The sequence below is a fragment of the Narcine bancroftii genome, chromosome 3 (assembly GCF_036971445.1).
Source record: "Narcine bancroftii isolate sNarBan1 chromosome 3, sNarBan1.hap1, whole genome shotgun sequence".
In the NCBI taxonomy this organism is placed as follows: domain Eukaryota; kingdom Metazoa; phylum Chordata; class Chondrichthyes; order Torpediniformes; family Narcinidae; genus Narcine; species Narcine bancroftii.
The window spans coordinates 363,490,954-363,504,497 of NC_091471.1; the positions used below are offsets into that span (position 1 = coordinate 363,490,954).

At 42.3% G+C, this 13,544-nt stretch overlaps 1 protein-coding gene across 18 annotated transcripts in view; it reads right to left on the reverse strand.

Moving 5' to 3' along the window:
- Nucleotides 1-13,544, reverse strand: part of bahcc1b (BAH domain and coiled-coil containing 1b) — a 421,144-nt gene that overhangs the window by 61,835 nt on the left and 345,765 nt on the right. For 12 of the 18 annotated variants that reach the window (XM_069930138.1, XM_069930136.1, XM_069930134.1 and 9 more), the window contains one exon: nt 11,353-11,481. The gene's annotated coding sequence lies outside the window, so the exon portion shown is untranslated. Of the gene's footprint in view, nt 1-4,103; nt 4,250-5,500; nt 5,638-6,482; nt 6,675-11,002; nt 11,226-11,352; nt 11,482-13,544 lie in introns of those variants that run through there. The other 6 variants (XM_069930141.1, XR_011354910.1, XR_011354908.1 and 3 more) reach the window with 6 other exon arrangements.

Consider the following 13,544-nt stretch of genomic DNA (forward strand, 5'->3'; position numbering starts at 1 on the left):
GGCTCGCAGAATGCTCTAATTCCTTCGTCAGGTTCAAATGGGGGAGAACTTGTCTTCTTTTAGGAAGCAAGAAACAAACTTGTGTACTAATTACATATTTAAATGCAGCTAAATGATATTGCCTGATTGGGGGGGGGGCAAATTGAGAAACAAAGTTGGTGAATTAAGAAAAAGGCCATTAAAGATTACCTGAGGGGAAGTGAATGTAGTCGATAATTTTAAATTTGTATTGTACCAGCAATTGTAAATCCCTCCACAATCTAATTCGTCTGACAGTAAGATTCAGCTGTGTGCTGATTTCCAGCTTTTTATTCTTCATTGTCCTGGACTTGTTTGACATGCACTTAATTTGGTTTGCTTCTGTATAATGTCAGAATTGCAATAAACCCTTCAATATGGGTGCCAAAATCCTTACAGTATTATTGTTTGATAATATGCTTCTGTGGTTCCACCAACTGAGTGCATAAACCCAGTTGCATTGCGGTTGCGATGTTGTGCAAAGCAATTTTGCTTTAACATTTTAAAATTTAGACATGCAGCACAGTAACGGGCCCTTCCGGCCCACGAGCCCATGCCGCCCAATTACACCCAATTGACCTACAACCTCTGGACATTTTGAAGGGTGGGAGGAAACTGGGTGTCCCCGGACAAAACCCATGCAGACACGGGAAGAACATACAAACTCCTTACAGACAGAACAGGTTAGTTTTTCAGATAGCAAGTTGAAAATCAGGGCTAACTTCATTCCGAAGTAAAGAGAGTCTCCTGACAGAAGAAAAATTCACTCTTAAAAAATTAGCTCTGCACTTTTAATTTAACACTAAAATGTGAGCATTATGATGAAAATAAATCTGCTTTTTTTTTTGCTCGAGCATGATGTATAAATCCCCATTCATGATACAATTGACACACAATCAGATTTGGGACCTGCTGCGGTTAATGGGTGAGTCAGTTGTTGGATATCATTATTGGTCTGCTCCTCTGCCTTGCTACAGTGGCCATTCTTACACCCACATCTGTCCATTCCAAGGTTATGTCCATGGCAGGGTATCCTTGGAATGACATTCTGGAGATCTCCCTAAATTGGTGGGAACGCAGGATTAGATGTTTTAGTTTAACAGCTTGTTGTTGATATTGTGAATAAAATTAATTTAAAACTTAAATGTTAAAAATAGGATATGCAGTTGAGATTCTGCACTGCCAGACAGAAGTCAAACCAATGAACAACACTAGCACTGATCTTGTCAGCAGTTTTGGCCCGCAGGGAGTGGACTGCTGGCACTTCAGTGGAGAATAGTTTGGAATGAGTTAGGGCAGCAGAAAACAGAGGATGGGTCATTTCGGTGACAGATACGAGAAGATCAGAAAGGATAGTCAACATGTACCAAGGGGACTGTGGAGAAAAGGGGTCAAAGGGAAGCAGTGAGGGAGAAATATCTATAGGGGTACAGAATTCAAGGACTGTTGAAACTTGTGATCTTTGGTGCATGAAGTAAAGCAGCTTCTTTTTTCTTCTCGTCTCATCATTTGCAGCAGAGGGTGACGCAGGACCATAGGCCAGGACAAGCTTGGAACGGAGAACGGTTGCAGAGAGCGGTCAAAGGCATGCATCTTTTGATGTGGCGTGTTGGAAATGTTGAGCTTTAGGTTGACAAGGGAAATGCTGGTGTCCCCAGTTTGCTCATTTTCCCCCACAAAATTGTCACTGGAGACTCTCGGAAACTTCTACAGGTGAAGAGCATTCTGTCGGAAGGGATCACTGTCTGGTACAGAGGTGCCAACGCTCAGGACAAGAGAAAGCTCCAGAGGGTTGTGAGCTCGGCCCGCGACATCACAGGCACCAGTCTTCACTCAATATCAGAATATATTGTCAAGAATAAGTAATAAAATTCAGGGTTTTGCAGCATAATCAGGGGTGCAGTGGAACACTGCTCCAGTATCTCAGGGGGAAGCTCTGGCACCACCTTGTTGCTGTTTTTGGTGAGCTCCAGCACCTACAAAATTAGCACTGCCCCCCCCCCCCCCCCATTAAAGTGCAAACATTCCATTGAGGACATCTACAAGAAGCGGTGCCTTAATAAAGCAGCCTCTATCCTCAAGGACCTCCACCACCCAGGCCATGCCTTCTTCACTCTGCTACCATCAGGGGAGAAAGGTATAGGAGCCTGAAGACAAGCACTCAGCAGCACAAGGACAGCTTCTTCCCCTCCATCATCAGATTCCTGAATGAACGACGAACCAGACACTGCCTCACTTCGGCATTTTCTTTCTCTTGCGCTATTTTTATTTATTTTGTAAGGTGGTTTATAAAAACTGTTTACACTCTGACGCTGCTTCAAAACAGCAAATTTCATGATGATGAATTCTGATTCTGAGTTGCTATGCCACAGGGGGGTGGCCTGAGAAGCCACCCAGAGGACTACAGAAAACTCTTGTTTGTCTGACATGTTTGAGATTTTGGTGGTGCCAGAATATTGGGATGCTATTCCAATACACAATAGTTCATTCAGATTTTTTTTGATGTTGCACAATTGTAAAATAAAGTGTCCAAAGAACACAAAAAGTTTAAAGGAAGACCAAGAAACAATCTGTTTCATGGGAGTTTTGGGAACCAGGGCACTGCTGAGTTTAAAGGGAGCAAAAGGAAAGCCAGATGCTGAACCGTCAGGCTTTCGGAACAACCATAAGGTGCTGTGAAATTTGTTGTTTTGCAGCAGTATCACAGTGAAAACATTTCTACAAACCATATTTAAAAATAAAGAAAATAGTGCAAGTAAAAGAGAAAGAGAAAGAGAGGCAGTGTCTGTGGTTCATTGTTTATTCAGGAATCCGATAGCAGCGGGGAAGAAGCTGCCCTTGTGCCGCTGAGTGCTTGTCTTCAGGCTCCTGTACCTTTTTTCCCTGATGTAGCAGAGTGAAGAGGGCATGGCCTGGGTGGTGGGGGTCTTTGAGGATAGAGGCTGCTTTCTTAAGGCACCGCCTCTTGTAGATGTCTTCGATGGAGTGAAGACTGGTGCCTGTGATGTTTCCCCATCATGAGCGTTGACACCTCCGTACCAGACAGTAATGCAGCCAGACAGGATACTCTCATGTATCAAAATTGCTTTTGTTGGCTCTCATGATCTTTATACTTCCTCCCGAAAGCAGTCTTGTCTCTTGCTGGTCTTAAACCCAAGTCCAAATGACTACTGACCAGTACACCAACTTACTCACATCCATTTATTCTGTTGTATTTTGTGGCTAAGAATTTTTACCAAGGAGAAGGAGGGAATGACAATTTAATGTCTGAGCTAGATGGGGAATTGGAATGGGCCTCAGTAAGATCAGCTCTGAAGATTCAAATCAGAGACATGTCCTGTCTGTAACAATTAACAGTCTGCACGTGTGGACGTCAGGCTTCTCAACTCAGCCCTGACCCTCCGAATCAGAATTCATTGTCATGGAATGTCATAACATTTGTTGTTTTTACAACAGTAACACACTCCAAATATTGATATCAATGTTGTCTTAAATATGTATAAATCAGTGCTAAGAGAAAGTGAGGTAGTGTCTGTGGTTCATTGTTCATTCAGAAATCTGACAGCAGAGGGGAGGAAGCTATTTTTTGTATCATTAAATGTTCATCTTCAGGTTCCTTTACCTCCTTTCTGAAGAAGGCTTGACCTGGGTTGTGAGGGTCTTTGATGATAGAAACTGCTTTCTTAGACACCAACTCTTGCAGATGTCCTTGATGGAATGAAGACTGATGGCTCTGGCCAAGTTCACAATTCTCTATCTTTTCCTGTCCTGTGCAACCCGTCAGACTGGTCTACATGGTACACCTGTAGAAATTTGCAAGAGTCTTTGGTGATGTACCGAATTTCCTCAACCTCCTCACGCAGTATAGCCGCTGGTGAGGCTTCTTTGTGATTGCATCAACATGGAATTCCCTAGGAGAGATCTTCAGAGATGTTGTCACCCGGGAATTTGAAGTTCTTAACCCTTTCCACAGATAGGGTCAGCCTCAAAAGGGCAGAAAATTGATGAAAAGAGAAGGGTAAATACTTCACAAAACTGCAAGGTGCAGTCTCAATAAACAGTCCCGCCCCAAAACATTGACTGACCATTTCTATCCATGGATGCTGACTGACCAGTTGAGTTCCTGCAGCTTCTCTTTGTTCACTCAAGATTTGCATTTCTCTGAGAAACGGGTTTCATTCAGCAGCTTCCACCACTTGAGCATCTGTGTGACCGACTCTTCCTGGATATCCTTTAACAAACAACAAGGATCTCGCGAGTCAGATGCAGAGAGAGGGATCAGAGGATCTAGCCTCAGGTTCTACTGGAGCAGAATCAGACCAACGGTGCCTGTTCATTCTAAGACCGACGCTTGTCTGGACTTTGGCAAGGAACAGCACTGGGGTGGGACGGCCACAAAGTGAACACTCCCAGAAAACTTGCCATTTCTTTAAACTCCTCATTTTCCATATTAGATGGGTATTCAACGCACCCTGACAAATTTACACTGATTTCCTCACAAGCTGACATTTTTGCTTGTTGCAAGTGAAACAGAAGGAACACCAGGCAATGATATCCCGCAGAGAACATATGCCTTTAGTTTTTATTCTAGTACATGCAGTGCTCTTTATTGGAGCTTTTCACCAGGAGCATGCATCTGTGTGACAGACAGCTTTGTGGCTCACACCTGAAGTTTATAGAACTATATTAGTCAAATGGCAGTGATGTGGTGATGTAATTTACAACTAGTAATGTGTCTCATTCATGGGCTGATTCTAAAACACCCTAAATGGTGATCTTTCCCTCCTACGTTCACTTCCTTATTGACCATGAATAATGACATCGTGTCTTTTCTCATATGCCAACTGCCACTGGTTGAAATGTGTGATCGCAAATTACCATTGAGCATTTTATCCATTATCCAGCTTCTCAACATGAGATTAATATGCTCTTGATAACACTGGCATTAAGCAAACAATACAATCGAGATATTGTGGATGACAGGCAATAGTTTGCATAGAGCACATGTGCTTTAGCTCTGAGCCCTCAACAACAAACCACATTTTCTATAGGTCCATTAATGGAAGAAAATCAAAGAACTGTAGGTGCTGGAAATCTAAAATGAAACCATGAAAGTCTGCAGGCACCGTGTTGAAGTAAAAACACAATGGTGCAGGAAGTCAGCATTTATAGAGCAAAGGTAAATAGCCTCGCACCATTGTGTTTTCACAAAAATAGAAAATGCTGGAGATACTCAGGTCAGTCCACTGGTGTATAAAGATAAAGCAACTTAATGTTTCCGGTTCATCAAAGCAGGAAGAAGATGAAAAGAATGTTGTTAACCTGCAGGGAGGGTGGGGAGAAGGATGACTGTGATAGGGTGAAATCAGGGCATCAAAGAGGATGTCAGAAACAAGGTTATCTGTCAATAGGCCATTTTATAGAAGTTAAAAAAAGTGAAGGTAAAGGCAAATATTCTCCGCCTTTACATCGTTGCACCTACCTATATAGAAACGCTGGCGGCAGATACTGGATGCGGACTCAGATTCTTCCAGAGGGGTAGTTCCAGAGGTGGGCGAGTCGCTTCGCTTCGCTCCATAAAGGTACTACTGCTGAAGGCAGAAGCTCAGACCTGGCCTGATGATGTCACAATGACGTTGTCAGCCCATCACTCAGGCTCCCAAGATGATTGGTACTGGGGTTGGGGCTCCCTCCTGCCACTCACAAATGTCCTCTTCCCGTTTCCCCCTCCGCCCTCGCTCCTTCACCGAGCTGGGCTGGATGTGGGTTACCCCTCCCCCAAGTGGAACCAGTGGGTTACCCCTCCCCCAAGTGGAACCAGTGGGTACCCCTCCCCCAAATGGAACCAGTGGGTTACCCCTCCCCCAAGTGGAACCAGTGGGTTACCCCTCCCCCAAGTGGAACCAGTGGGTTACCCCTCCCCCAAGTGGAACCAGTGGGTTACCCCTCCCCCAAGTGGAACCAGTGGGTTACCCCTCCCCCAAGTGGAACCAGTGGGTTACCCCTCCCCCAAGTGGAACCAGTGGGTTACCCCTCCCCCAAGTGGAACCAGTGGGTTACCCCTCCCCCAAGTGGAACCAGTGGGTTACCCCTCCCCCAAGTGGAACCAGTGGGTTACCCCTCCCCCAAGTGGAACCAGTGGGTTACCCCTCCCCCAAGTGGAACCAGTGGGTTACCCCTCCCCCAATGGAACCAGTGGGTTACCCCTCCCCCAAATGTGTGGCAGAGCCCGACAGGGTGAGCCTCTTTTTGTTTTAATGTGGGATGAATGGCCATCTTCATGACCCATAATTCCCTCACTCAGCTGGAACCACTCTGCATTTTCCCAGAGCGGTTCCAGCTGCGTAGGAGATTATGGGTCATGAAGACGGCCATTGCTTGGTGCGTATGCTTGACCTCATGGCGACAGGTGGTGCTACTGCACCACTCACTCTGCCTCCCTCAGCTCTGGAGGACAGCTCCCAATGTTCCACTCCATCAAAGGTAAGTCCGCACTTTTTTATTCCCCATCATTCAGCCAGCTGCAACGTAGGGCACTCCATATAAAAAGGGTAATGAGTGAATGGGAGCACCAAGGATGAAGAGAACATGGACAAACGAATGTGAGAGTTGCTAAATGCAGATAAGGAGGACGTCAGGTTGGGCCCATCCTCTACCTGCAGAGGAAAAGGAACATAAAAAATAAGCTGAGACAGCTACACCAGATGGGCAAGCAATACAGACAGAAATCGTGTGACTGAATTCAATCCAGGGGCTTGGCTGAGCTTCCTGTTACACTTGCTGCTGTAATTCTAATTTCCACCCCAACTCTGAGCGAGTGGTCCGTGGCTTCCTTTTCTTTTTCAACCTTTTTTTTTATTGGTTTTTATAACAAATATAGCACAATGAAGAAAAAGAAATGAAAGTGAAAATACAATACCACATTTGTACATGTATCAAGGGAAAACTTGAAACAGTATAAACTCCGTCCCCCCTCCACTGCACTGGACGAAGACAGAGGTCCGTGGCTTCCTACACTGTTGCAATTAAGTCCAATCTAAGCCAGAGGAACAGTACCTCATCTTCCAAGTGGGGACATTGTAGTCTCCTGGTCTTAATACAACAGTTCTGCAGTTTCAAAGGACTTGATTTCTTGCCTTATATTGGTCATCCGTTTGCAATTCTGCCTCTTTGCCTTTGTCCCCTGTGCTTTTTATTTCTGAGAGTGGAGGACGTCCCAAGGTGACCTGCTGGGCACATCTTCCTGCTCCACATTTTGCGACTCTTGACATTCTTTTGTCTTTGTTCTTTTGCTTAGGTTCTCACTCACTAATGCTACCATTCACACACTGATGAGAGAATCTTGTTTATAGCTTGTCCCCATGATCTCCAGTTTTACCCTTTCAAAGACATGCCACATCACAACCCACTCTGCAGATTCATGTGTTGTTTTCTCTCCTTCCCAGTTCTGATGCTATCTTCCCACAGATGTGCCCCGACCTGCTGAAAATCTGGGCATTTAGAAGTGTTGGACCTAGATTTACATCCAAACTTAAGCTATTTTTGGGACCACAGTAATGGGCTTTGCACCTGCCTCAACCCAAACGATAGCAGCCTTCTCGATGGAGATGGCAAGGAGAGCTAGATCTCTCGTGGAAAGATTGCAATCCACTGACTTTACTTCAATGGTTTTCCTCCATGCTTAGATTTTTTTTAAATTAGAAGTTGGCCATTTGAAACAACCTTTAACTTAGAAAAAACCTGGCGACCATTTATTCAACATTTTCGTTCGACTCAAATTAATAAACAAAATTGAACCACTTCTAGTTTGTATTTTTTCCTCTCCAAGTGAGTTGTGTTTTCTCAGGAAGAATCTCTTTTCCACTGAAATTGCTCTCAGAATGGATTGACCAGCAACTCTCATTTCTCAGGTTTTTTAAAATCTCCTTTTCATCGGAGTTAGATGTTTTATGCATTAACTTTTTTATTTCTTTATTCATTGTAACTGTCAATATATGGAAATTTTGAATTAATTTGAAAGTACTTGATTGTTATACTCAAGGACAATGTATATTACTTTTCTACATTTTCCGTATATTATTCCATGGCTTTTTTTTTCTTTTTTGTGGCAAATTAATAAAAATATTTTTTTTAAAAATCTGAGCATTTGGGCAGGTGGGCCTGTCAAGGTCAGCAACTCTATTACACACTATCAGGAGGTTTGAAAGCTTGGTCAAGGTGATACCTTTTATTGAGCATATTTAAATGAAAAGCCGGAGGTGGAGAGGCTTTGGGAAGAAATTACAGACCTTGGAAATGGACTACTTAGGGAAAGATCGTCATTAATGAGGGCCTCAGTTTTAAAAGGAGATTTTGGTCTTTTTCTACATTCTGTCTTGTTCCCTTTCAAAAAAGGTGTCACGTATATTCTTAGTCACATATGGCAGATTATGCTTTAAATACTATGCGTACTGTTGCTGCTTCAGCCGAGTCAGAAAATCCCTTTATGAACTTCCTCCCCACTGTTTATTCTGGAAATATTTCCAATTACAAACGAGCATTGGAGTGAGCAGGAAAAGGGCATTGTTGAGCCTGTGGACGTGAACCGAGCCTTGATGAATCTCCAGGGCTTCGGCCAGGATGTACATTACGTTCCTGCAAAGTGGTTGGCACTTATGATGACATTTCCCATTCATATTCCTCTTCAACAGCTGCCTGTGTTTGCTAATAATCTTAGACCAACATCGCATACTATCTGAGCTGTAATTCAACCATTACTCCCAATGCAAAGGTCAGACAGAAGGTAGAGGGAGGAGGAGGATTGGTGGAGAGGAGGAATGAAAAACCCAATGCCTTTTGCAATTCTAAAACAAGCTGTAATGTTCCTCTTTGACGAGCTGAGTAGAATAATATATTTTACAAAACATTTACATAATTAACTATTCTCTGTACAGCACAACACACTAAATCCCCATAGAGGAGAGAAGAATCAATCCTTCAAGAATTGTTAGAAATAGGACTTCTTCCAGGAATGATGCATACAACTGGCATTTATAAAAAGGAGGACCAGTCTTTTTTAAAAAACTCATTCCAAATGTAAACTAAAAGCAGTAATAAGTTTTGAAATTAAAAGGACTGCATTCTTAACAAACAGCACTGTTTACAGGGCGCAAGTTACTGACCTGCAGCAGGAAGCCACTCAAAAGATATGGTTTGCAAACTATGATCAAAAATCATTCTCCAATGCACTGGCCACGTGCAAGGCGATGGTTATTTTAAACCACTGATGCAAGCAATAATTCGTGCGCTCAGATTTATCCCTCAGAAATGTTACAGGTTATATTATATTTATATGTAATAGAATATGTAATATAACCTGTCTTTAAAAGGGAGATTGTCGGGCTTTAGTGTAGGTCACTTCACAAACAGATACTTACACCACGTCGCATTTAAAATGCAAGAGCTCTGCTGAAGCTAGACATTCAGGCTCCATGACTTTGCAAAAGACAATGGAACTGCTTTTGGAAAGAATTTCAAAAGCAAGTGCAAATGGAAAAGTCTGGGCTCAAATGCTGATAAAGATCTTTCAAGGATTGGGTTTGGAGCCTTGGGAAGGGTTCTGGTTTTTACAAGCAGAGAGAGAGAGAGAGAAGAGAGAGAAGAGAGAGAGAGAGAGAGAAAGAGAGAGAGAGAAAGAGAGAGAGAGAAAGAGAGAGAGAGAAAGAGAGAGAGAGAAAGAGAGAGAGAGAAAGAGAGAGAGAGAAAGAGAGAGAGAGAAGAGAGAGAGAGAAAGAGAGAGAGAGAAAGAGAGAGAGAGAAAGAGAGAAAGAGAAAGAGAGAGAGAGAGAGAGAGAGAGAGAGACAGACAGAGAGTGAGAGAGAGAAACAGGATTCTTCTCTTGGAGAGGAGAGAAGTCAGTTCTGCAGTCGCTTTTGAGGCTGCAGCATGGCAAACTGGCAGACTTGTTGAAAACCCCATTTTGAAGATGGGTGTGAGTTCTGAGTTCAGCCTGTTCAAACCCCTTGTAGTCCTTACAAGAGAAATGGCTGGCTAGAGTGTTTCTCCTGAAAGAAGAGGTTATCATTTAGAAAACCCATGATGGGGCAAGTTTCTTTGGCAAGACAATAAAGTGACTGACTAAAGGAAATCCGTTTGTGTGCATCCAACGAGCACCAAATATCTCTCTGAAACCAACAAGAACCTTCCTGAGTGGTAACCATTTACCTTTAAGCACCAGAGCTTGGTGAAAATTCATAAATGTTAAATTCTATGCACAGTAGAAGATTTGCCAGATACCAGTGAACTTGGAGAAGTGAATTATATACATGTGCACTGAGAATTAAAAGGGGGTTAAGTTAGGTTAAGTTAAGATAATAGTAATGTTTTGTTTAAGTAACCATTTGTCTTGGTGAATTTCTATTGCTGCTGGGTTTTCGGGTCCTCTGGGCTCACAACAGAACATTAATTATGAATGTCTGGGGTTTCTATTCTCAGACACTTTTCAAATGAATTACTTTGTCCCAAAGTTTTTTTTTTAAATAGTAGAAAAGACGCATTCTTAAACAATCACACAGATTGCCCAGATCCAGATTTCGGCTGAGAGGTAGCACAAGGGAACAACCAAAGAATGACAGACACAGGAACTGCTGACAAATGTAAGATTTCTAGATTTGGGGACAATGAGAAAGGGCTGTCCAGTAATTGGGAATAAAAATGCATTTGTATTACAAGAAAATGCAAAATTTGCAGATAATGAAAATCAGAACTAAAAACTGAAAATGCTGAAAATGCATTTTGAGGCAGCATCTATCGAAAGAGAAAATGTTCAAGATTCTATATCACAATTGTATGTATCTATATTATGTTGGCATCGGCTGTCAGAGCAGCTCGAGAATGGCATTGGGCCCCTACTAACTCAGGCTCACTGCAAGGAGAAGAATAAAACACTTCCCTGGCACTTGGATCTGACACTGCATTGAGCACAAACCTACGGTGATGCCTAACCTGGTTTGCTGAGAAGGATTGTTGAGCCTTTTTGTCAATCCACTTGACCGCAATTTAATTGTTCAAAGATGAGGAGGTCCCACGACACATCCAAAGTTTGATTTTTTTTTCCCTGTGTGCCTGCATTGGTTCTGACTTCTCTTTGTTGCAGCCAAACAGGAGCCAAGTAATTTAAACAATGTTCTGCCTGACTGGAACCAAACAGCAGCTTAAAAAGTCTCAGCTGCAAAAGGAAATGCACCTCCAGTTATTTTGGAAAATGAAGAGTGGATAAAAGTTGTTGTATTGTCAATACATTCAATGAAATGCTGAATAAATAATACAACAAATTTACAGGGGCTGGATCTTACCTTGTATTCAGGAAGGAAATTTTACTGGTTTATGATTTACAGTAAAATCCTTGAAATCCAGCACCTACGAGGACTTTGGATGCCGGATATGCAAATATTCCAATTGTCCGAGACACACTCTTACAATACCTAATTAATACACAAAATACAAAAGACAGTATAAAATGTAAAATAATTTGAAAAAAAAAATCAGTATTGTAGTCCTTCATTATTTAAAGTTCACTTTTATCAGGAATTCCTGTAACTTATTAAAATTTGAACCCCAGTCACTGGTGCTATAACAGCGTTACACTAACTGCTACACTAACTGCCACCATCATAATGAACCCTTCAAATTTTACAGCTAAAGCCTTACTAATATGGTTAATAATACACTAATAAAGGATCTTACTGGGCAGACATAGGGAGAGTCACCCCAGCGGCATCGGTCGGCTCTTCATCCTGAGCGTCGCCATTTTATTCAAACACAACTTTATTCACACAGCTGCTGCTGGCAGGACATGGTCGGGGCGCTCCGCTGGCTGAACATTTGCTCCATCTTCACCAAGGCATTGTGTGTTGCTTCAGAGAATATTTATTTTACAATTTTGAACTTTCATGAACATTTTTATTTATTCTTATTTCATCTATTTCCTATTAAAACAAATTTTGGCCAGTTGCTTGGGAATGCCAGTTGCTTGAATTCAGGAAACTGGGAATTTTACTGTACCTCTTACATCACATTGAATCTTGCAGTGAACATCGAGCCAATGTTGGATCAGGCTCTTGTGAGCGAACAGATGCTGTGGCTCAAGGTTGCAAAATTCTCAGTGCCCCGAGAAATCGTCCAACAAGTGTGAAATTTCTAATTTATGATAACACTGCTAAGTAAGATGATCATGGCTTACACTAGTCTGGTTAATGAGACCAGCCAAATACTTTAACATTTCTTCAGAAATTCTCCAATTTCCTCTCACATTTAGGTTTAGTTTGGAATTGAACTGAGAGACACATGATAAATATAGCTCATGAGTCCTTTCAACATCATTCCACTCTGCAGCCTTTACATCTCCACTGGCTGCAGAGATTCATGTTAATGATTATTCAGACCAGAGGATGTTTAAAAGCCATCTTATATAACGCATTTGTTTTATATGTTTATTGTTTATTAATACTCCACATAAACAGACAACACAAGTGGTAACCTTAATCAACATTCTACTACTAAATTCAAACAACACTCTCTACAATGGGAGCTTTGTGTAATGGCGTCTGGTATCAGCCAAGCTCCGTTCTCACCTTGCAGGGCCTCGTGCATATGCGGTATCACTCTGGCGAATATGGTGGCTGCAACGCAATTGCAGTAGGTGCTGAGCAGCCGATGGGAATGGCTGTCTACATATACATTAAGTATATGGATGCACAGGGTTGAATGTCAATATTTGAACATGACACCGAACTTGAAGCAATTATCTAGCCGGATTATAGGAGGGAACAAAGAGAAACATGACAAGTTAAAAGAAAAAACAAGGAGTGGATTAAATGGGGCAATTTCGCAAATTGTGGAGGAACAGACAGGACCAATGTATAGAACATCTTTGAGTGGCAGAGCACATTGCAAAACAGGTCCATGAACATATGGGATTCTAGCATCCATGAAATAAAGAACAGCTGCAAAAGAGGGAGGCCAAAACCTCATGAAGCACTGATTCAGCCACAACCAGATAATTCTATTGAGTTCCAATCACTACACTTCAGGATAGATGAGAAGATCCTGGAGAGGATGGACAATAAATATCAGAATTTCAGTGCGGGCGGGAAGGGGGGGGTGGTGTGGGTGTGGGGAGCGATTTGGGCCACAAGGCCAGATCAGGGAAACAGAATTGCCTTTCTTTGAAGCAAGCAAGTTAAGAATAAGTTTGATTGAGAAGTTCTGGAATACAATAAATAGTGGGAAACAGTCTCCTTTCAAGTCATTTGAAACAAAGGAGACACAGATTCAAAGCAATGAGCAAAAGATATCAGGAGAAAGAAAAGGATTTCTTTATTCAGTAAGTGGTTATGATCTGGAACTGCAGTGGGGTGTAAACAGTCAGTTGGAGCTTCCAAAGCACTATTGGAAATGTAGCTGATCGAAAATAACGTGCAGGGCAAAGGGAGCAAGAATGTGTCTGACCAGATCTTTCCTTCAGTAGCTGCTGCAACTCAATGGG